Source organism: Microtus pennsylvanicus, chromosome 13 (genome assembly GCF_037038515.1).
Source record: "Microtus pennsylvanicus isolate mMicPen1 chromosome 13, mMicPen1.hap1, whole genome shotgun sequence".
In the NCBI taxonomy this organism is placed as follows: Eukaryota; Metazoa; Chordata; class Mammalia; order Rodentia; family Cricetidae; genus Microtus; species Microtus pennsylvanicus.
Genome location: NC_134591.1, coordinates 61,982,282 through 62,006,209, shown reverse-complemented (window position 1 = coordinate 62,006,209; position 23,928 = coordinate 61,982,282). Strand labels below are relative to the sequence as shown.

At 48.8% G+C, this 23,928-nt stretch overlaps 1 non-coding gene across 1 annotated transcript; it reads right to left on the bottom strand.

Annotated features, from left to right (window-relative positions):
- Window positions 1–23,207: 23,207 nt before the first annotated feature.
- LOC142834556 (U6 spliceosomal RNA) lies at window positions 23,208–23,312 on the bottom strand. The gene has a single exon (XR_012907639.1). It is a non-coding gene; the product is annotated as a U6 spliceosomal RNA (small nuclear RNA).
- Between the last annotated feature and the right edge of the window lie 616 nt (window positions 23,313–23,928).

The following is a 23,928-nucleotide window of genomic DNA, read 5'->3' as shown; positions in this document are numbered from 1 at the left end:
AGATACAAGGCCAAAGCTGGCGTCCATTGGGCTACCCTGGACTCCTTGGTTGGCTGGAGGCCTGTGCAGTCAGCTTGCTGGGGCTCTACAGTCAGCAAGGACATTGGGTATCCAGAGGAAGGAACTTGTTCCCGGGCAGGTCTGGGCCAGCTGGGGACGACACGCCTGGAGCGCCTGGAGCCCCTGTAGAGACACCCTCATCTCCTATAACAAGCATGTCTAACCACAGTGTGGCAGCCATGTTGGGCCTCTCTTGTGTGCTCACAAAACAGCCAGGATTTAGACTCATCAGATGGGCTCTTGAGCTTGTGTAGCTCGGCCACTGTGTGGCACTTCTCCCTCCTGTCTTGCACTGTGACCTTGGGCCCGTCTCTTTCCTTCAGTGCGCCCAGCTCCTTGGAAGAGTGAACCTGATGATCTCTTAAATTCTTCAAGCTTTGGCTGCTGATGACTCAGGAAGATCACATCCAACTAGGGAAGAGGGCAATACGGACCGGAGCACAGAAAGGACAGCTTTTTCCAGTGTCCCCGTCTTTAGTCTTCACCAGTGGACAGCCTGGCAGGCTCCCCTTTGCCCTACAAGCGCAGCCAAGAGAGCAGGTGATGCTCAGGCCCAGCCCAAAATATTCTCTGGTCATTGGGGTCACCAAGGTCTGGATGCCAGGACTGCCTGCAGCAGGCAGGGCCCATCTGCCTTGACTGACAGACCCAGAGGCCTAACGGTCCAGCCTGTCTGGCCCATACTCCACCCTAGTCTCTACCCTCCTACACAGTATCTGTTTATCTGGGCACCAGGCCTGGGCTGGAGCTTTTTCTAAACGCTTTCCCTGTCTCCTTGGCCTGCACTGCCAGCCAGATCAGACCATGCACACACGCACATGCAAACGCACATGCAACATCTCTCTGCCCCTTCTCGTCGAACCCGACTGCCTGTCGGCTTGGTGCTTGGCAGATGACCCAGACTTGGCCCTGTAAGAGATGTAAGGAATGGTCACATCTGAGGCTGTCACTAACACAGAGGGCTGCAGGTGTGCCAGGGAAGACCGGAAGAGGAAGCCACTCACTCTGCCAGGAGGGTCAGTACCGCTTCATACGGGAGCAACCGACAGGCTAGCCTTGAAGGACACATAGATGCCTATTAAGGGTAGGCGAGGAACTAGGGAGGCAGAGAAACAGATTTTGCAGAAAATGAACTTGTTCTGACAACTGACCTGGGGATGAGGGCAGAGGAGAAAACCGGTGAGAGGTGAGACCAGAAAGAGACTCTGGGGAAAGATGGAAGCCACCTTGCTGTCACGAGCTGTTGAGGGTTTGGGTGGGGGGTTCTTGGATCCGGCTATCTCACAGCAAGAACATTCTGACTGTCTCGTGGGACTGGATGGGAGATGGTTAGGAGCTGCCGTGGCTGTGCAGTCGGCATGGTCCAAATGCTTCACTGAAGCCACACCCACGCATGCCAGTCAGAGGGGGACAGTCTGGAGAGAAGTCACCGCTGGTTAAAGGGGCAGGACCGGTAGAGAGAGACACACACACACACACACACACACACACACACACACACACACGCACACGCACACGCACGCGCACACGTCTCTTGGCCACAGACTAGATAGAGCTTTTCCTCTAGAACAAGGTGGTCAGGGGACTGGCAGCCTGACACGCCTTCACTGTTTTTCTCTAAAGACTTTCCCGAACTGCAGTCTTAATTTAGCACTACCGGCAGGAAGACAAGTTGCTCACCTTCTCTGTGCCTCAGTTGCCTCACTTGAGGGCTCAGAGAGAGCCTGGGACACCGTGAGGGGCCCAGGATGTTCTGGGCTTCATTGTGTAGTCCTCATTATCGTAGAACTCACTCTGTAGCCCAGGCTGGCCTCGAACTCACAGAAGTCTGCCTGCCTCTGCCTCCTGAGTACTGGGATCAAAGGTGTGCACTGCCCCTGCTATTTCAGTTTCTAGGACACTGTTATCTGAGGTCCCAGGGAGAATTGAGGCAGCCACACAAGGCAGGCAGAAGCTTGGATCACCAGGTCCATGAGATGTGCCTTTGAGCCCCTTCCCCAAAATCCCATGGTTTGAGGCTGAAGATGACGGTAAGAGGACATAGGAGGGGTCCCAGGAGGAGAAAGGAAGGTTGGTTTGGCGTTCATGCTCGTGTGTGTGTGTGTGTGTGTGTGTGTGTGTGTGTGTGTGAGAGAGAGAGAGAGAGAGAGAGAGAGAGAGAGAGAGAGAGAGGGAGAGAGAGAGAGAGAGAGAACAGATGGTTCCCTGGAGTGGAGAGATGGCTCAGTGGTTAAGAGCACTGGGTGTTCTTCCAGAGGACCTGGGTTTGATTCCCAGCACCCACACAGTATCTCACAACTGTCTGTAACTCTAGTTCAGAGGATCCAACACCCGCTTCTTATCTCCTTGGGCACCAAGAATGTATATGGTACATGGATCCACATGCAGGCAAAATACCCATACATATAAAATAAAATAAATAAATTTAAAATTTAAAAAAGAGTGATTCCCATGGCTACGGCTATGAGATGACTCAGTAGGTGAAGATACTTGCTGTCAAGACTGATGGTGCGAGTTCAGACCTTGGGACACACCCACAGGGTGGAAAGACAAAATGTGGTACAAAGAATTTTTGGAAGCTGTCCTTTGGTCACCGCCATTCCCCCTCCCCCACACTAATAAATACAAAAATGTAAAAAGTGATTCCTTTGAGCTCCATAGCTTGAGGCAGCCCAGCCTTGAGTCCCTTCCCTTATCCTGTTCGTAGGGTAAGGCAGAAGTGGGTCTCTCAGCAGTTGTGAGTCAAGGTTGAAGAGGGGGTCGGACTCAGAGCTTCAGGAAACCCCAGGCCCCCGGTCACTACTGGCCCTCTGGATCTCGGTCCTTCCAGCTGGAATCTGTCATTTGCTTGTCCTTGCCCTCTTGCCAGAGGATATGAAAATCACAGGGCAGGAGTGGGTGTGGAGCTGCTTGCCTTTAATCCCAGCACTCAGGAGGCAGAGGCTGGCAGATCTCTGAGTTCGAGTCCAACCTGGTCTATATAGCAAGTTCCCAAGCCAGCTGAGGTTCCTTAGTGAGACCTTGTCTCAAAAAATCAAACCAACCAAACAAACAAACAAAAGAGCAGAGCAGCCTTCCCAGCAGAGCATCTCCGGGTGTTCATGGGCGACGCGCCCCCTTCTGGAAAGGGAAGGCATTGCAGCCCAGTCCTTCTGAGCCGAACCCTGCTGGTACTTTCCTTTTTCTCCTTTGTTTTACCAGTGACTCTCAGCCTTCCCAACACCGGGACCCTTTAATACAGTTCCTCGAGTTATGGTGACCCCCAAACACAAAGCTCTTTTCATTGTCACTTCATAACTGTAATTTTGCTCCTATTATGAACTGAACTCTAACGTAAATATTTGTGTTTTTCAATGGTCTTAGGCAACCTCTGTGATACACCCTGCCAAGGGTTGCGACCCACAGGTTGAGAACCGCTGCGATCTTTTCCCTGATTGTAACAGTGAGGGACCATGTTAAAGTCCCTACAGACTGCTTTCTTGACCTCAGTCGGTCGGGCTGAGTGAGGATGGTGATAGTGGAGACGGGAAATGTTGTAGGTTCAGAGCCAAAATTACCATGAACTGTCTTGATTCCTTTAGGACAGGATTACCAGGAGTTACCAGGAGCCGTCTTAATCCCTTAAAATAAAACGACAGCAGGCAATCTTGATTCCCTTCCAATAAAATTATCACAGGCTATCTTAAGGATAAAATTACCACCCCTGGCCATCTTGACTCCTTCAAGAGCCCTTGTTAACTTGCGTCTGACCTGACATCTGATGAATAATAGATAAATTTCTCTGCAGACCTCCCGCCTGCACCAGCCCTAAGGCTAAGAAGCTAAGAAAATAACATCGGAGCCCCAAGAAGAGATTTCCCCTATGCACTGCAGCCTGCTCCCCGTTATCTGCCGCTCTCAGCCAGATAATTGGTAACTATGTTGCTGTGTAACTTTGTTTTTACAACTAAAAGAGAACATTCGTTATTATAACCCCTTCCTTCAGTGGTGGAACTTGTTCAGGGTACAGTGAACTGGTGTTCCTGGGCCATAGTTACTCATATTTGGCTCAGAAAAATACTTCTGTTTTATTTCTTTCAAAACAGAGTTATTTCACCTCGACATGGAGGGTGTCTATGGGGGAGATGACTTGGTGGGTCATGTGTTTTCTGCACAAACATGAGTTTAGGTCCCCAACACATATGTAAAATCCAGCATAGCTGTTATCCCAGGGCTGAGATTGGTAAATTCCAGGGTCTTGCTGGCCAGCCATTTTAGCTAAAATGGTGAGTTCCAGACATAGAAAAGCAATTCAGGAAAAGAGCCTGCAGCTGGAGAGATGGTTCAGTGGTTAAGCACACTGACTCCACTTCCAGAGGACACAGGCTCAATTCCCAACATTTACATGGTGGCTCACAACCGTCTGTACCTCCAGTTCCAGGGAATCCAATACCCTCTTCTGGCCTCTTAGGGGTACATGGCACACATACACATCAAATCAAATCAAATTAAAAATCAAATCGAGAGTAATAAAAAAGGAAACAAGCTGACGTCAACCTGTGGCTTGCATGTGGACACACACAAAAGAGAATTTCTAGAAGTGACTTTGAGGGATCAAGTCTCCCCATGTTCAAGCCCATATGGGGAGCTTGCTGAGGACAGCAGTGTGCCTTATCACCTGTGACCTTTTTCAAGACCCCTCAGAAAACAGATTCAGCTCCCGTGGGGGCCTCAGGAAGCCTCCCCACTAGCCCTCTTTGGGGGCTTTCCCTGACACAACTGTTAACCTATAGTGAAGGCTTGGTGAGCAGCAGCGCTCTTTATTAGAGACTCTGCAGGCTGACCGTGTCTGGTAGAAGGTTATAACGGTGGATAGATGCCAGGCACCGTGTGGGTCAGAGTCCGCCATGACCTTTAGCCCTTTTAACAGGTATTTATTATCAGCTGAGGAGCTTATCTGGCAGTTATCCCTCTGATAGCTTCCTAGACAAGATGTGTTTTATTATGGAGTCTAGCCTCTTTATAATAAAACACTTCTTTGCATATGCCTTGTATATACAGCTCCATCCTTCTTCGCTCTCCTCCTGACCTCCCTGCACGGATAGTTGTGGTGTTTTGGTGCCTGCGGATTGCCTCTTCGTTTGCTCTTTAGCTTCCTTCTTTCTTCCGCCAGGTTGATCATCTCTGCAGTAAGCCACGGTGTTGCCCTTTTTGCATAACCAAGCATCTCCTTTGAAGTCTCCTGCATAGCTCTTTTGATTTTTTCCCCATTTGCTTTCTGTATTTGTAAAGGGTTGTTTAATGATTTCCCTCATCTTATACAATCTCTGATATTCTCTCCATACAGCTGGATTCATCAGCTGTTTACGATCGATCCTTCCAGTCTTGCCTGGCATGCCTCTCCTAAGTTTCAGTTGACTGTTGGCCCAGAACAAGTTGGTGATCTGACCCTAAGTCAGCACTAGGAAACGATCAGCTGTTTTGGATGCTAGCTAAGAGTTTCCTGCTGACCAGAATGTAGTCAAACCGGCTGCATGTGTGTTCGTCAGGGGATTCCCACACCCAGCATCTTGATGGCTCGGCCTGCTTGAATTTCGTGTTGATATGTACAGATCATTTGCATAGCAGAGGTCAAGCAGTCATTCCCCTCTCTCGTTCCTTTGTCCAAACCCACATGTTCTCATGACACCATAGTTCGTTCTTTCTCCAGTTCCCACTCTTGCGTTGAAGATTAAAGATGGGCAAGGTCATTTATTAACAGAAACAGGGGGCCGGGCGGTGGTGGCGCACGCCTTTAATCCCAGCACTCAGGAGGCAGAGGAAGGTGGATCTCTGTGAGGTCGAGGCTACCTTGGTCTACAGAAGCGAGTTCCAGGATAGGCTCCAAAGCTACAGAGAAACCCTGTCTCAAAAAACCAAAAAAAAAAAAAAAAAAGGGGGGCTGGAGAGATGGCTCAGTGGTTAAGAGCATTGCCTGCACTTCCAGAGGTCCTGAGTTCAATTCCCAGCAACCACATGGTGGTTCACAACCATCCATAATTAGATCTGGTCCCCTCTTCTGGCCTGCACACTGAATACCAAGAATACTGTATACATAATAAATAAATAAATCTTAAAAAAAAACAAAAAAAAAGAAAGAAAAGAAACATCAAAACATCCCTATCTATAGAAGAGAGTAAGCTACAACATATGGCAATGGCATTTGAGATACTCTGGCCATGTTATGAGAATGAGTGACGACAGATACCCGAAGATAACACTGCTTGGAGGAGTGCACGGGACAAGGCAAAGAGGAAGGCCCCCCCACAACACGCTGGCTAGACAGCATAAAGGAAGACTGGAACCTAGGGTATGTCAATAACACAAGCATCTAGGACTGCCCAGGATAGGAACAACTGGAGAACCGCCATAAACGGGCCGCCCACGCGTGCTTGATTATTGCCGGGGCATAGATGATGACGTATAACTTCGTCAACGGAGGTACGTGTCTTTTTTTTTTTTTGAAGCAGAGTTGGAGTTTATTTATTTATTTTTATCCATTTTTTATTGATCTTTATTGAGCTCTACATTTTCTCTGCTCCCCTCCCTGCCTCTCCCCTCCCCCTTCAGCCCTCCCCCAAGGTCCCCAAGCTCCCAATTTACTCAGGAGATCTTGTCTTTTTCTACTTTCTACTTCCCATGGACTTAACATCCTCATGACTTTCTCTCTCTCATTTTGCTTTAATGTAAATATTGCACTTATTGGCCAATGTGATGGTGGCATGGACTTTTAATCCCGGCTCCCCAGAATATGTGTGTGTGTGTGTGTGTGTGTGTGTGTGTGTTCAAGAGGAGGTCAGAGGACAACCTGTGGGGGTTTGTCCCCTCCTTCCATGGTGTGGGTCCCTAGGATCTAACTCAGGTTCTCAGGCTTGGCAACAAGCACCTTAACCCCCAGGGCCATCTTACCATCCCTCCACTTGACTCTCTCATAAAACTTTGGAATACATCCCTAAGCCTGACTGATCTAGTCCCTACCAAGGCCATAGTGAAACGTGATAAAGACAGGCTGCGCCCACATCCTGCGACTTTGCCCCTTGCCGTACCTGTTCTCACCATGGCTCCTCATATTTTAAGACAATGTCTCTTTATGGACCACAAACAAGCCTGGAACTTACTGTGCAGCCCAATCTGGCCTCAAACTTAGGCTCCTCCTGCCTCAAGTTCCCAACTGGGTCTTCCCGTTGACGTTTTGTTGCTTGTTTGGAGAGCACGTCTCACTCAGCCCACACTGACCTCACACTGGACAGGTAGTGTCAGAGGACCTTGATGGCACATCTCCCGCCTCCACCTCCTGAATTTTGGTATTAAGAAGGTGTGTGCCACCACATTTTGGGTTTTAATTTTAAAATTGCATGTATTTACTTAGTTTGTATGTGTGAGAGAGAGGTATGTGGGTAGGTCAGAGGACAACTTGGTGACGTTAGCTCTCTCTTTCACCTGGATGTGGGCTTGGAGGATTGGACCCAGGCTACCTGTTTGTTGACTTTTTGTTGTTTGTCCTTTAAGATTTCTTTTATGTGTCTGGGCATTTTGCCTGCCTGTAGGATTATTCAGCCTCTTCATGCCCGATACCCCAGGAGTCAGAAGAGGGTGATACATCCCCTGGAACTGGAGTTGTAGATGTCTGTGAGCGTCCATGTGGGCTTCAGACCAAACAAGGGTCCTCTGCAGGAGTAGCAAGTCCCCCTAACCACAGAGCCGTGCCTGACTCCAGCTCTGCCCCTTCCACTGAGCTGTCTTGCTAGCCTACCATCACCAGGTTTTGTTTGTTTGTTTGTTTGTTTCTTCCTGACAGATTCTCATGAAGCGCAGAAAGGCTATTAACTATCTTTGTAGCTGAGGCTATCCTGAACTGCCTGCCAAATGCTAGGATTACAGGCTTGTGCCACCACTAAGGGGCTGGAGTTGGTATTCTTACATCAACAGCATTCCACTGAGGAGTCCGTGGTTAGTCACAGACATTTCACATGGTGGCATGTTACCTGGTCTGAGGGACTTTCTCAGGGGCAGAAACAAAGCAAACAGTGCCTTTTTAATGTGCCTCAATTTTGATCACCCTCATCCCTTCCCAGGAGGTGTGGCCCTGAGACCCACCTGGTGGAGTGGACTTCCCAATGGCTGTCCTCCCTGTCTCCAGGACTGATCCAGGAGCACCTGATCTAAGCAGGCCAATAAGGCCCCACAGATTTGTTCCTGCAGATCAGAATATAAGTTTGTTTTTCCTTATTAGATCTAGACAGACCTGCCTTACCTCAGGCTATGTACCCCCTCGGCTATGTACCCCCTCCCCCAGTCACCATCTTCTCCAGCTGTGCACCCCTATACCCCCTGCTTCCACAGCACCCCCACAATTACACACTTACCCACGCCTACATAAGCAAAAGCAAATTAAGCTTTATGTCTTGCAGGGTCTTTCTTTCTTTCTTTCTTTCTTTTTTTTTTTTTTGAGACAAGGTTTTACTGTGCAGCCCTGGCTGTCCTGGAACTAACTCTGTAGCTGGTCTGAAACTCACAGAGACCCACCCGCTTCTGCCTCCCAAGATCTGGGATTAAAGCTGTGCCTTACGATACTTGGCCTTATGGTTTTGTTTTGTTTTGAGACAGAATTTCTCTGTGTAGCCTGGCTGTCCTGGAACTCCATCCGTAGACCAGGCTGGCTTCAAACTCAGAGATCTGCCTGTCTCTGTCTCCTGAGTGCTGGAACTATAGGTGTATGCCACCATACGGGGCTTTCTTTATTATTATTATTATTATTATTATTCGAGGCAGGGTTTCTCAGTAGCTATGGAGTCAGTTCTGGAAATTGCTCTATAGACCAGGCTGATCTCAAGCTCACAGAGATCTGCCTGCTTCTGCCTCCCGAGTGCTGGGATTAAAGGTGTGTGCCACCACAGCCCAGCAATTATTTTTAATGGTATCAGTGAATAATTGACTATAAGTCCTAACCCCTGGACTGCTCCTGTTTTGCTCAGACAGAGGGCCCAGGTTGACTTTGAACTTTGTATGACTGTGAGCTTCTGATCTTCCTGTCTCTGCTCCTGAGTTCTGGGATCACAGGTGGGTTTACACAGTGCTGTGGAACAACCCAGACTTCAGGCGTGCTAGATAGAAGCTTCGCCATTGAGCCACCCCCTTGGGCTCATCCCCCTCATGCCCTTCTAAGTGTTAGGGAAATGGGTTCAGAAAGGGGATGGAGAGTAACTGACAGGGAAAGACCTAAGGTTTACTGGGGTGATATTTTGTTTGTACTTTAACAGATAAAGCTTGCCTGAAGATCAGAGTATGGCGCTAGCAACATTAGTTAGCCACAGAGGTCAGGCAATGGTGGCTCACACCTTTAATCCCAGCACTAGGGAGGTGGGAACGAGAAGTGATATGGCTGGGCGGAGAGAGGAACATAAGGCATTCAGGATTTCAGGATTCAGTCTGAGGATTTCTAAGGATAGGATTGTCCCTCTGATCTGAGGATTCAGTAGAAGTAAGAACTTGCCAGGCAGGGGGGGGCGCATGCCTTTAATCCCAGCACTCAGGAGGCAGAGGCAGGTGGATCTCTGTAGGCCAGCCTGGTCTACAATAGCTAGTTCCAGGACAGGCTCCAAAGCCACAGAGAAACCCTGTCTCGAAAAAAACAAACCGAACCAAACCAAACCAAACCAAAACAAACAAAACAAAAAAAAAAACCCAAAAAACTAGGAGCTGGCTGCTCTGCTTCTCTGATTTTTGATTTTTAAGCTTTCACCCCCAATATCTGACTCCAGGTTTTTATTATTAAGATCAATTAGAATTCGTGCTACAGGTTACTCTGGCACCTAGACCTCCTTTTTTTCCTCTTGAAATCGGGAAATGAGGTGCACAGACACCTGAGTTTCTCCAGGGCCAGGAGATACCTTTCTGGAGGCAGGGGGCATTATGCGTCAATATGCCCACTAGGGGGCACCAAAGAGCCAGGTTAGGAGTAGGTCTGTCCTGCAGGGGACCCCCCCCCCAACCCCCTACCTCCCCCACAGTTCATCCTCACTTGGGCCAGACTAAGATTCTCGCTGAAGTTCACCCTGAGAACTAGGTGTAGAGTTGCCTTTTAACACCAGTCAGACTTATGTATATTCTGGGTGGCTGACAGTGTCCCTACCAGTAAGACGCTTCTGGGCCAAGTTTCTGGTGAGGCCCGCCGCCTACCCCTGGACACTGACTGTCACTGAACCCACATCCTGCCTCATTGCTGCTCTGCTGTGAGAATGTCCTCAGGTCGATGAGGATAAATATGAAAAGGATTCTCCCTCTCCTCATGCTTAGATTTTTGAAACAGAATCTTGACGAAGTTGGTCTTGAACTCTTGGCATTCCTCCTGCCTCAGTTTCCCAAGTGCTGGGATGGCAGGAGTAGACCACCATACTTGACTAAAATTACTTTCTTGGGCAGTCACGGTGGTGATCAGAGGCACAGACATGGAAGGTTTGCAGAAGGAATTTCTCATGGAAGATGCGGTGTGAGGCTGTTGTCAACACTTGGAGCAGGTGGCCAAGGATACAGTGTAGACGTCTGATGCCACCTTCGGCCTGCAACTATGCTCAGGGAAGATGATGAACAGTGTGGTGGCTTGGAAGGTCCTGCAACAGGAGAAAACAAGGATGTCTGGCCTTGCTTACATTGGCCCTTCAGTGTGTGGTGAGCTGCAGGAGTGGGCATCAAAGACAAAAAAACGGAGAACAAGGCTTCAGTTGCCTGTTGATTGACAGTAAAATAGCTAAGAGGAGTCAGGCGGTGGTGGTGCACACCTTTAATCCCAGCACTGGGAGGCAGAGGCAGGCGGATCTCTGTGAGTTTGAGGCCAGCCTGGTCCACATAGAGAGTTCTAGGCTAGCTAAGGCTATATATACAAGTGAGGGGTGGTGATGGAGAGAGTGAGTGTTCAACTGTTTTGGGAAGGACTCAGGTTCAGTTCCCAGGATTGAACTCCAGTTTCAGGGGATCCAGTGCCCCCTTCTGGCCTCCCCGGCACCAGGGCACATAGGTAGTGCACACACATACATGTGGGGAAACACTTGTGCACATAAAATAAAAATCTAAACCATAAAAACAAAGAAACAAAAAGCCGTTGCTCAATCAGAAGGCCGTTTTGGCTCTGGATGAGCCACTTCCTGGGCCTCTGATTGTTTCTAATGTTTCTGTTTACTTGAGAACCAAGTAACAGTGGGCAGCAGGCTTCCACATGGCCCATGAGCTATGAATGGTTTTTTAAAAAATATTTATTTACTTATTATGCATACAATATTCTGTCTGTGTGCAAGCCTGAAGAGGGCACCAGACCTCATTACAGATGGTTGTGAGCCACCATGTGGTTGCTGGGAATTGAACTCAGGACCTTTGGAAGAGCAGGCAATGCTCTTAACCGCTGAGCTATCTCTCCAGCCCCATGAATGGGTTTTAGTAAAACAACAACAACAAAACATTATTTTGATTTGTATTTTAATTATGTGCATGTATGCGTGTCTGTGTGGGGTGTGTACACCTCCACACCTCCGAAGGTGTTCTTGGAAACCTGAAGGTGTCGGGCACCCTGCAGTTACAGCATTTGTGAGCTCCCTGCCATGGTGCTAGGCTCTTAACTCTGGTCCTCATGTTAGAGCAACAGATGCTCTTATCCCTGAGCTACGTCTTCAGCCCCTGGGTTTTCCTTTTTCTTTTTCACAGTGCTGGGGATGGAGCCGTGGAGAATCTTGCAGAAGCTAGGCAAGTCTGATACTAATCTATACTTTTAGAAAAAGGTTTGTTTTTATTTTATGGGTGTTTTGCTTGCATGCTAATCTGTGCACCACATACATGCAGTTCTCACAGAGGCCAGAAGAGGGCGGCAGATCTTCCGGAACTGCAGTTATAGACGATTGGGTGCTGTCATGGTACTGGGACTCAAACCCACGTCCCCTGAAAGAACAGCCAGTGTTCTTAACCGCTGAGCCTTCTCTCCTGCCCCCTTTTGTTTGTGTGTTTGTTTCTGACACAAGGTCTCCTTGGATCCCAGGCTGGCCTCAAACTCACTTGATAGTTGAGGATGGCTTTGAACTTGTGACCCTCTTGCCTCAGTTCCCCCCCCCCCAAATGCTGGGGTTGAACGCGTGTGCCACCATGCTCACCATCCTTTTTGGTTTTGCACAGGGTTGCACTAGGTTGCCCACACTGACCTTGAATTTACTTCGTAGCCCAGGAATGCCTTGACTTTTGATTCTCCTGAGTCAGCCTTCTAAGTAGTTGGAATTACAGCCACTGGGTATCAGTTCCTGCTCGACACTATTTTTATCTGTCTGTCTGTCTGTCTGTCTGTCTGTCTATCTATGTACCCATTCATTCATTCATTCATTCATTCATTTAAAGCAGAGTCTTGGTATGTAGCTTTGCTACCCAGACCTGGTGCTCACTATGTAGCCCAGGCTGGATTCCAGTGCTTAGCAAACATCTAGACTCAGTCTCAAGGGAGTAAGGTCAAAAGTGATACAAGAGAACACTAGACAGCTCTATGCATCCCGGGGTCTCAAGTCTAAACCACTCCTGGGCCAGGTGATTCTGATAATAGCTATACTCAACCTCTCAAGAGGCTTGCAGCTATCTTGGCCTCTTTGCACCTGCTGGGCCCCGCTGACGTCTCAGTTCATAAACCCTAAGAGGTCATTACCGCCCCATCCCCAAAGGCCACTGGGACACCCTCTGCAGGAGCCACGCCAACCCCTCCCTGGTTCTTCCAGTCCCAGGCCCTGAGGACCACCCAGGTTCTGGGATGGGGAGTTGGGAGGCCAAGATCCGAATGAGATGATGGTCTGGGCCCAGGGAGACCCTCGCAGCTGATGGGGAGTCAGGGCAGAGCTGCTGACCCAGCTTGGATAGGTCATTCAGACGACCATGCGCTGGAGGCTTGACTGGGGCCAAGCTATCCCATCAGCCCCCTTGACTTCCCAGCCTGACCTACTGCCGGGCCTCTCAGGGCACTAATTAGTGCTTTGTCCTCAGCATCTGGGCCTTTCTCTCGACCCTGAACCAGGGAAACAACTGTTCTACCTCTCCTACCTCATCACATCTGGGGTTTAGCTGAAGCCAGTGCATCATTGGGGCTCTGCCCAGAAGGTTCTCTGTCAGGAATATTTTTTTTAAAGATTGCTTTGCCTGTGCTGTTCCTTCTACCTCACGATGCCCTGCCAACTTCCGTTTACACTGAGATTCCGACTACCCTGCTATCCGTGTTCTAATAGGCTCCTTCTCTCCTCCCTCCCCTCCCCGTCCATCCTTTCTTTCTTTTCTCCCTCCTATCCTTCCATTCTGCTGCCACAAACTTCCTTTCAGCCATGCACTTTGAGCATTCATTCATTCATTCACTCATTCTCTTTCCATCAGACCCTGTGGTCTGAAGGGGACCAGGACATCCCTGAGGTCAAAGAGCGCACCACGCGGTGGGTGTGGGAGGCAGAGGGCAAAGCGTGGCCTGCCCCCTAATTGGCAGGTTCCATCACAGAATGACAACTTGGTGACCCTTGTTTAACCATTACGATGCCTCTCAAGAGTGACAGTAGAGTTAAGGCAATAAGAGCTCTTCCGGACCAGAGATTCCTCTGTGGAGGGGGATGCTGGCCTTGCTAGCAGGGACTCCGCAGAGGTGGGGGTGGAAGTGATGGGGAGTTCCCTGGAGCAGAGATCACAGCCACACTGCCAGAGCCAGGAGAGAGGTTGCACACCTATTTTTGGAAACTGAAAGTTCCCAGAAAAAGCACGGAGAGAGAGAAGGGCTATGAACAGCTGCAGACCTGGGCCAGTCGGGGATGACTTTGTGTGTGTGTGTGTGTGTGTGTGATGGGGTCTTGCTATGCAGTCCAGGTTGAACTTCAAGCAGTTCTCTTGCTCAGCCTCATGTGCTGGGACTGCAGGTTTGCATGACCATGTCCAGGGGCAGGTGAGTCTTTAATTGGAGTGGAAGCACAGCCCCAAATGCTCGCCGGGTCTGATCACGTGATGAGGTTTTTTACTTTCTTGAGACAGTCGTCCTCAGGAGCTCAGTGTGACTTTGAACTCACTCTACAGTCCTGCTCAGCCTGAGTTCTGGGATTGCAGGCATGCCATCGTGCCGTGTGTGTGTGTGTGTGTGTGTGTGTGTGTGTGTGTGTGTGTGTGAGAGAGAGAGAGAGAGAGAGACAGAGAGAGAGACAGAGAGAGAGAGAGAGAGAGAGAGAGAGAGAGAGAGAGAGAGAGAGAAAGAAGTTGATGCCAGGCTTCCTCCCTTCCTCCCACTTTACTGTTGAGGCAAAGTTGCCCACTGAACGTCACAGGTTGTGGCTGGTCTAGCTAACCAGCTTGCTCTGGGGATCTTCCCAAGTGCTGGGTTTACAGGCTGCATAATGCCTTCCTGGTTTTCATGTGGATGCTAGGGATCCCTTAGAGCAAAATCAGGAGCAAGATTTGCTGCAAAGGACGAGGGAAACATTCCTAGCAGTAGTGGGTCCTTCCCACGGCGTAGTTCTCTGCCGGCCATGACGCCGTCAAAGCTTAAAAGTGAGCATGACACCAGTGTGGCCGAGCAGGCTTTTAATCCCAGTACTCAGGAGGCAGAGGCAGGAGGATTTCAGGGAGTTCAAGGCCATCTAGAGCTACACAGAGAGACCCAGACTTTTAGTCTTTTATTTTTAATTATTAAAAAGGTGAGAATCGTAAGTGGCTTGGGAAGCTTTCTTAAGAAACAGGTGCGTGTCCTGGCTTCTGGGGAGAAGTCCCAGGGTGGGAAAGTTTCTCCCTGTGACATCCCAGCTGCTGCAAGTGCACGGGAACGCAGCTTTGGAAAAGTCCGGCAGATCCTCAAAAGTCAGGCAGAGGGTTCCAGATGACCCAGCAATTTCCCTCCCAGGTATCCCCTAGAGAACCGACAACTGTGTTCACAGAAACACTTGTGTTTAAACTCTTACAGCAGGCCAACGGGACACACTCTGCATGCCTATCAACGGGTAAAAACACGCAGGACGGAGCGGGTAGGGGTGGTGATGGCACACGCCTTTAATTCTAGCACTTGGGAGGCAGAGGCAGGATTTCTGAGTTTCGGGGTCCACTTGGTCTCCAGAGCGAGTTCCAGGACAGTCAGGGCTACACAGAGAAACCCTGACTTGGAAAAAAACAAAACAAAACAAAACAAAAGCAAACAAGCAAACAAAAACCACAGATAAGAAAAAGGGCATCTCCAAACAATAGAGTATTGTTTGGCAATAAAAGAATGTTGTGCTGGTGCAGATGTGGATAAGCTTTGTCAACACTGTTAATTTAAAAAAACAGCCTAAGTGAAAAGGAGAAGCTAGGCGTGGTGTCAGATGTGTGATCCAAGCACTTGGGAGCCCAGGGCTATGCAGAGAGATTCTATCTCCAAAACCAAACAAGCAGAACAAATTTTTTTTTCTTTAGAGTGAAAAAAAGGCAGTTACAAAATGGGGTGGTGGGGTGGCTCAGTGGATAGACAATTCCCACCAAGTCAGACTGCATGAGTGTCCTTAGGACCCACATGCAGAAGGAGAAAACTGGTTTGCTCAAGTTGTCCTCTGACCTCTATACACGCGATATATAGTTCGATTTTTATTTGGGCCGCCAGCACACAAAAAAAGACACAGAGATTTATTATTAATTATGAAAGTTTGGCCTACAGCTTAGGCTTGTCCCACTGACTCTTATAACTTAAATGAGCCTGTTTATATTAATTTAGATTTTTGCCTCGAGGCTTTTTACCTCCCTTCCATCTTGTACCTCCTGTTTCCTTTCTCTGTCCTCTGGCATCTTCCCAACCTCAGCCTAGATTCATCTCCTTTTCTCTCTCTCTGTCCGGAAGTCCCACCTAAGCCTAACCTCTTCCTGCCTAGCTATTGGCCATTCAGCTCTTTATTAAACCAATCAGAAGGTGCCTTGGCAAAGACACCTCTTCACAGAATACAAAAAGATTATTCCATAACAGTTCTATGGCACATGTGCCCTGCCTCCCACACAGATAAATAAATAATTGGCGAGAGAAAAAAAGCAAAAAGATCACATGTTGTTTGATTCCATTTAGATTAAATATCTAGAATAGAAAAACGCAGAGAGTATATGTGGATGGTGTGTGTGTGTGTGTGTGTGTGTGAGACTGCTTACTGGTTGGGTTATAGGGTTTCTGTCTGGAGTAATGGAAAGTTCTGGAACTCCCTAGTGGTGGTGAATGCACAACCTCTCTGATGGACTAAAAACCGTTGCTCTGTGCATTTCTTTTGAGATTTTTTTTTACTTTGTGTGTATGAGTGTTTTTGCCTGTGTGTATGTTTGTGTACCATGTGAGCGCAATGCCAAATTTTTACTTTATTTCTATTTATGTATACTTATGTGTCTCTATGTGTGTGTGCCACACTTGTGTGTGGGGTGCCTGAGGAAGTCAAAGGTGTCAGATCCCCTAGAGTGGGAGTTACAAGCAGTTGTGAGCCACCTTGAGGGTTCTGGGAATCAATCCTGGGTCCTTTGCAAGAGCAGCGAGTGCTCTTAACTTCCAAGCCATTGCCCAAGCCCTGGTTTTGGTGTTTGGAAACAGAGTATCATGGATCCAGGTTGGCCTAAGGAGCTTTGTAGCTGACCCTTGAATTTCTGAATCTCTTTCTCCCACCTTCCAAGTTCAGGGATTATAGGTGCGCATGGTCACATCCAGGTCAAGATCACCACGCTGCACAATGAGAAACGAGGAATACCCGTCGACCCACGTGCCCTAATTGCCTCTGCCTGTTAACCACTGGTCTCTGCTCTGCTTCCATGAGTTAATAACTTCAACAATGTTTAAATGTTTCTATTTTTTGTGTGTGTGTGTCCAGTGTGTGCGGTGGAGGTGTGGGGACATACCACAGCAGCTGTGTGTAGAGGTCAGAGGACAAGCTACAGGAACCTGTTCTCTCCTTTCACCATGTGGGACCTGGGCCAAACACAGATCCTCAGGCTTGGTGGCCTGCACCTGGATCAGCCATCTCTCTGCCCAAAGTTTATCACTTTTAGCTTTCACAGGCGCCATGAGACCATGAAGTGAACCTGAGAATGCTTGCTCACTGCTTCGGCATACTGAGTGCTCCTCCTCCTCCTCCTTCTCCTCCTCCTCCTCCTCCCCCTCCTCCTCCTTCTCCTCCTCCTCCTTCTCCTCCTCCTCCTCCCCCTCCTCCTCCTCTTCCTCCTCTCCCTCCCCCTCCTCCTCCTCCTCCTCCTTCTCCTCCTCCCTCTTCTCTGGGTCTCGATATGTAGCCCTGACTGGCCTGGAGCTCCTCATACACTCCAGACTTGCCTCTAATTTAGCATCTCTCTCTCAGACTCCTAATGCTGGGATTAGAGACATACACAGCCAACCCAGCGGACACACTGACTTTACTTGCTTTAGGTATACAGTTGCCCCTCAGTATCCATGGGGAATTGGTTCTAAGACCCCCATGAATGTCCGATCTGAGGGTAGTTGCACACAGCCTGTGCATTCCTCACAGGTACCTTACATCATCTCTGATCAAAACTTAGCACAAGTCTGGTGTGGTGGCAAACACCTTCAATTCCAGGCAGAGGTGGGTGGATTGCTGTGAGTTCGAGGCCAGCCTGGTCTACATAGCAAGTTCCAGGGCAGTCAAGTCAATAGAGAGGATCCTGTCTCAAGAACAAAAATAAAAAAATAAAGCCTTAACACAACACACCTGCTTTGCAAGCAGTTGGGAGACATTGTTGTCCTTTTCATGTTGAGTCTGTTTTTTGTTTTTTGGGTTTTTTTTGAGACAGAGTCTCACTCTGTAACCCTGGCTGTCCTAGCACTCACTTCATAGACCAGGCTGGCCTCGAACCTACAGAGATCCACCTGCCTCTGTCTCCTAAGTGCTGAGATTAAAGGTGTGAGCTACTACGTCCAGCTTCATAATAGTTCTGGTTTTTGTTGTTGTTTTGTCTTGTTTGGTTGATTTTTAGAAACAGCATTTCTCTGTGCAGCCCTGGCTGTCCTGGAACTCACTCTGTGGACCCGGCTGGCCTGATCCACCTAGTTCTGCCTCCCAGTGCTGGGTACTAAAGGTGTGTGCCACCATGCCTGGCTTTGCCACAGGTTCTTGACCACAGTAACAATGCCTGCTAAGGATTCCATCGACGGAGCAGGCTTTAAATCCAATTAGAAAATGCTTGGTTACTCCTATAAAATTCATGCCACTTTTTTGCACCCGTGGGCGTATCTCGTCAGGTCAGTCGTTGTGATAGCTCTCTGATATTTGGGTTTCTCTTCTAGGAGCATGGCTAGCCCTTAACTTGCCAGCTCTGGGAAGGCTTAGCCAGGAAGTGCAGTTTCCGGCTCGGTATCTACTTGATTTCTCCGTGGTAATGACTCAAGTATGCTGTGTCTTCAACAACACGATCTTGTTATTGAGTTCTGGGGGCTAACCAAGAGTACTGGCAACAGCCTATAGAGTTTGGGGTCTATGGGACCTCACTGGCCAACAACTCAAAGAGGTGACTCATTTCTGGTTACTAGGGTTCTTCTTTACTAGTATGAGGTATCAACTTGAGGTTTTGTCCCCTGTTATAGGGTAACTCCAAACTTATTACACACACACACACACACACACACACACACACACACACACACACACATCTCACACACACACACACACACACACACACACACACACACGGAAGTATCTACACTAGCAGGCTCCCATACGGGATTTTCAAAGGTCTTTAGTGCTAGCTCTCCCCATACTCCCTCTTCTACGCTACCCTCCCATCCCCTACCCCATTTAATTCTTCCTGTTCCATTTTTCCTCTCCCCCCTTTACAACACTTCATTCCTTCTATCTCCCCATGTTTTGAGTACCCCCTCCAATCATCTGATAGTTCTAGTTTTAACGTTTTGAGGAACTTATACACTATCTTCCCTAATGTCTGCTCTAATTCAGATTGTTAGGGGTTCCCCTTTCTCTACATCCTTTTTTATGCTTGTTATCTTGTGGCTCACCACCCCGGTTTTCCTTCTTCTTTTTAATTTTTTTTTCGGAGACAGGCTCTCTCTGTGCAGCCCTGGCTGTCTGGAATTCACTACGTACACCATGCTGGCCTTGAACTCACAGAGATCTGCCTCTGTTTCTCCAGTGCAGGGATTAAAGGTGTGCGCCCCCATGCCTGGCATCCTTCTTTTTTTAAAACGTACATGTAGAATGTGTGTGTTTGTGAGTTCACAAGTGTCCAAGTCAGGGCATGCATGCGTGGAGGTTGAGGACCACCTTGGGTGCCTGTCCTTGCTTTCCACTCTGAGACAAGATCCCCGTCATCACGGTATAAGCTGGGTTGCCTCTTGAACTCCCGGGAACTCTCCTGCTTCTGCTTATCATGTAGGCACACTGGGATTACAGATGTGCACGACCACATCTGTCTTTACTTGGGTTCTAGGGTCCAAACTCTGGTCCTTGCACAGTAGACACTACTGAGTGAGCCACCTCAGCAGCCCCTTTCTCTTTGAGGTGGAATGAGAGCCCATTGTATGGGGATTGTAGGTTCCTCGGAGATGTTCCCTTGGGCTGACTGCTGCCTGGGTTTGGAGTGGGGGCCTTGGCTTCAGATAGACTGTCCTCCCACGAACTCTGAGTGGGTCTTCCTGGCATGAAAGACTTTGGCTAACTACCTGCCTCCTTCTCTGGGCCTTGAGTGCCTGGGTCACGGCCTGGGGCTGAGCAGGTTGAGAGGGCTAATGATGGCTTGCCCTGAGCCGGGTTGTGCTGAGGAGATGGGTGGGTTCTGAGGCTGCCTTGATTACAGGGAGCTGGGGCTTTCTATCCCCAGGCTCAGGAGCCTCCTGGCAACCCTGGATATCCAGCTGTTCTGGAGCAACTGCAGTGACAAGTGGGCCTCAGAAATCTGGGAAGCAGCTGCCCAGATGCATTGGTCATGGGGATTGGGACCGTGGTGGATCTGATTTGTGGTGAAGCCCGCGAGTTCACAGCACTATGGTGGTGGTGGGGCTGGTAATAACAGCCATTCTTGCTCAAACATTCATTTATCCATCTATTGATAAGATCTCCTGCTGCAGTCCCAGCTCCCTCCTGCATCCCAGGCTGGCTTTGAACTCACAGCAGCCCTCTGCCTCAACCTCTATGTTAAGAGCTGGGATTACAGGTGTGAGTCTTTCCATCTCAAGTCTCAAGCTGTTCTTCCCTTCTTTTTTTTAGAACATATTATGTGCATGTGTGGAGCTCTGAGAACTTGGCAGCCAGTTCTCTCCTTGCACAATGTGCGTTCCAGAGACCAAGCTCAGGCTGTTAACTTGGTGACAAGCACCTTACCTGACGAGCCATTTTACTGGCCCACAAACTATTCTTTTTACCAATGGACACTCCAGCTCAGGCAGGGGTAGGGTAGGGATGCCTGGGGATTCTAGAACAAGAATCCAAGCCATATGCTGCTTCTGCTTTCTTCCTGGCTTAGGTCCTGTGTGTGGCCTATGGGCAGGAAGGTATTCCGTACCTCCTCCCTAGGTCTGTGGTACCTGGTCCTCCTACTGTGCCCCCAGGCTGTGGGCTGATGCTGCTCCTGACTAGCTGGGCAGCCTCAGCAACCCCATTCTCCCAGGCCTCGTTTTCTGCACATAGTGAGGGCCTGCTGAAAGCTTGGACCCACGTCACAGAACAAAGAAAAAGGATGGACAGGGCAGGAGATAATGAATGTGTGGGAAGGAGGCAGAGGCCACTGCTCCACGGGGCTCTGCACACCTGCTTTTGGTCTGACTTCCTCCAGGAAATACTGGGGTTTCAGACACCCACATTCCTGCTGCTCACCAGAAGACGCCGCTTGGTCAGAGCGTGTCCAAGCTGTAGATGACAAAGTTCCTGGTCTCCATGGCTGCCCTGGGGCTGGTGGCTGCCTTTCCTCATCCCCAGTACATCCTCTTTACCCAAGAAATGGTACTGACTTCACAGAGACTAGAAGACTTTATGGACATAGGAACAGGCTACGCCAAGGGCACAGGTAGTCCCTGCACATCGGCCTGACTTCCTGTGATTGTACACCTTCTGCCCAGTGCTGGGGAATGTAGCTGTACCCCACCAAGCCTGGATTTTTAACTTAATTTAACATGACAGTGTAGCCCAGTCTTCCAGTAAGTTATGGAATGTTTTGCTTGATAAGTTAGCATTTCAAGTGCATTCTCTTTCTCTCCCTCTCTCTTTCTCTCACGCACGCACGCACGCACGCACACACAGAGGGGAGGCAGCAAACAGTGAAATGGAGAGACTCACAAGATTATTATAGAGAACATTATTTTAAAAACTGGGTTTATAGCTGTGTTCCAACATCTGAAAATAGAAGTTGAGTTTAAAATTGCCTCTTTTGGGTTCAATTCTTTCCTTGTCCATGGTTCTCTTGGAGCAGACATTTAACTCACATTGTGTGTACATTTCTGAGAAAGGCATGTTTGCTTATTTGGGATGGGGAGCAGGCCACAGGGTCCATGTGGAGGTCAGAGGACAAGTTACAGAAGTCAGTGCTCTCCTTACAGCATGCGGGGCCTGGGTAATCAAACCTCGGTAGTGGAACTTGGCAGCAGATGCCTTTATTTGCTGAGCCATCTTACTAGTCCCTTGAATATGAATTTTATTATAAAAAAATCTTTTGACTGAGCGGTGGTGGCACACGCCTTTAATCCCAGCACTCGGGAGGCAGAGGCAGGTGGATTTCTGTGATCGAGGTCAGCCTGGTCTCAGAGTAAGTTCCAGGACAGGCTCCAAAGCTATAGAGAAATCCTGTCTCGAAACAACAATAACAACAAATCTTTCAAGCATCCAGAAAGTTTAAAATAATTCTGCAGTCTGTCTGGGCATAGTGGTACATATTTAGCGCTTGGGAGGCGGAGGCAGGAAGACCAAGAGATCAAGGCTAGTAGCTTGGGCTCCAGAGCAAGTTCCAGGCTGTGAGAGGCTACACAGTGAGACTCTGTCTCAAAAAAAACCAACAGCTACAACAAACAAACAACAAAAAGAAGAAAGAAAAGTATCTACACGCTCACGACCTGGAGCCCACGATGAGTACCACTGAGTATTTTTGCTGTATCATATATCTGTCCTTCCATCCAGCTCTCTATCTATACGCCTACCCATCCGCCACCAACCCACGCCTTCCTCCATCCATCTCCCTATCCGGTCCATCTCCTGCAATGAATGCGGAGTCTGAGCCTAGTAACATCTACTTTCTTTCTTTCACCCCCACACCAATATATCCTGTTCCACACATGCACATCCCAACACCCACACACCCACATGTGAAACCCACATGCATACATGCTGCATATGATTTATTAACACCCCAAATTCACACGGGCACTCTCCATGCATATAACCACATACGTCCTCAAAACAAGCATCGCCCGGCCCTGTGCAACACACCTTTGCTCACCTGCATTCAGGGAAGACTCCCTATGTCATCGAGGGAAATGTCTGCAGACCCTGGCTGGTTATCTTCACCTCTGATAGAACCCCTGCTTGCCTATCTCTTCCACCTTCACCAGTCTTTTCTTTCTCATCCCAGACACTTTCCGCTCGGGAAGCTGGAGCCCTCTAGAGCAGGGAACACAGCCCACTAGGCATTCTCTCTACCAACAATGACTATTAGCATAGTTGCTGCTTCATCCTCAGCATCCAGGCCACACTCCGCCCTCTGTGACCGACGGTTGAGAAAAGGTCCTAAAGTGGTCCAGAGGTGTGTATGCCGGACATCTGCACTTGTATCTGCATGAATGACACCATATGTGTATTCCCACACATGTGTTGAACATGGACTGTGAATACACACCTGGCTGTCTCTACACTTCCGGGTGTATTGCCAGGTTAGAGTCTGTCTTTTCCTTCCTTCCTTCCTTCCTTCCTTCCTTCCTTCCTTCCTTCCTTCCTTCCTTCCTTCCTTCCTTCCTTCTTTCCTCCCTCCCTCCCTCCCTCCCTTCCTTTTTTCTTCCTCCCTCTCCTTTCCTTTTGTCTTCTCTCCCTCCCTCTCTCCTCTTTTCCTTGTCGCTCATCCTATTCTTTCTTTTTTCTTTCTTTTCTCCTCCTTCCCATCCTCCCTTTCTCCTTTCCTTTCTTTTTCTTGCTTTTTGACTTTTTTTTTTTTTAAATATGGAACGCTTCACGAATTTGTGTGCCATCCTTACTCAGGGGCCATGCTAATCTTCTCTGTATCGTTCCGGTTTTAGTATATGGGCTGGCGAAGAGAGCATGCTTTTTGATTTTTTTTTTTAGACATGATCTCACTCCGTAGTCCAGGCTAGCCTCAAAATCATGGCAACCCTCCTGTCAAGTACTGGGATTACAAACATGAGACATCCTGTTCATGAACCTTCTTCAAAGACATGTGATGTTCAGATGTGGCTCTAAAGACCATGTGCAGTGTTCTCAAGCCGAACACCTGGCAGCAGGGTTTAAACACGCCAGCTCATGATGCTCTGGAAGGACCTGGGTTCCATACTGGCTCTGCTCACAGCCACTGGGTACGTCTTACCCAAGATTCTCTTTGCCAAGTGACAGCAGCCATAGGCGCCTGTGAGCAGTTAGTGTCCTTGTTGAGTTCGCTGCTTCGGCTCCCATGCACCTTTGAGGGGAAGGACAGTCCTGGTTGGGAGTTTGTATGGCGAGACCAAGGTACATAGTGATTATGCCTCTTCCCAGGTGCTCCCCCAATCCCAAGCCCTCATTACCCTACATGCATATTCATAAGGGATGGCCTCATCCCTACTCTGTAAATGGGTCATAAGCAGGAAGTAGAGGCCAGTGCAGAGATCTGAGGCCCAGGGGACAGGAGGCTCAAGGCAGGAGTGCATCTGAGTCCTCATGG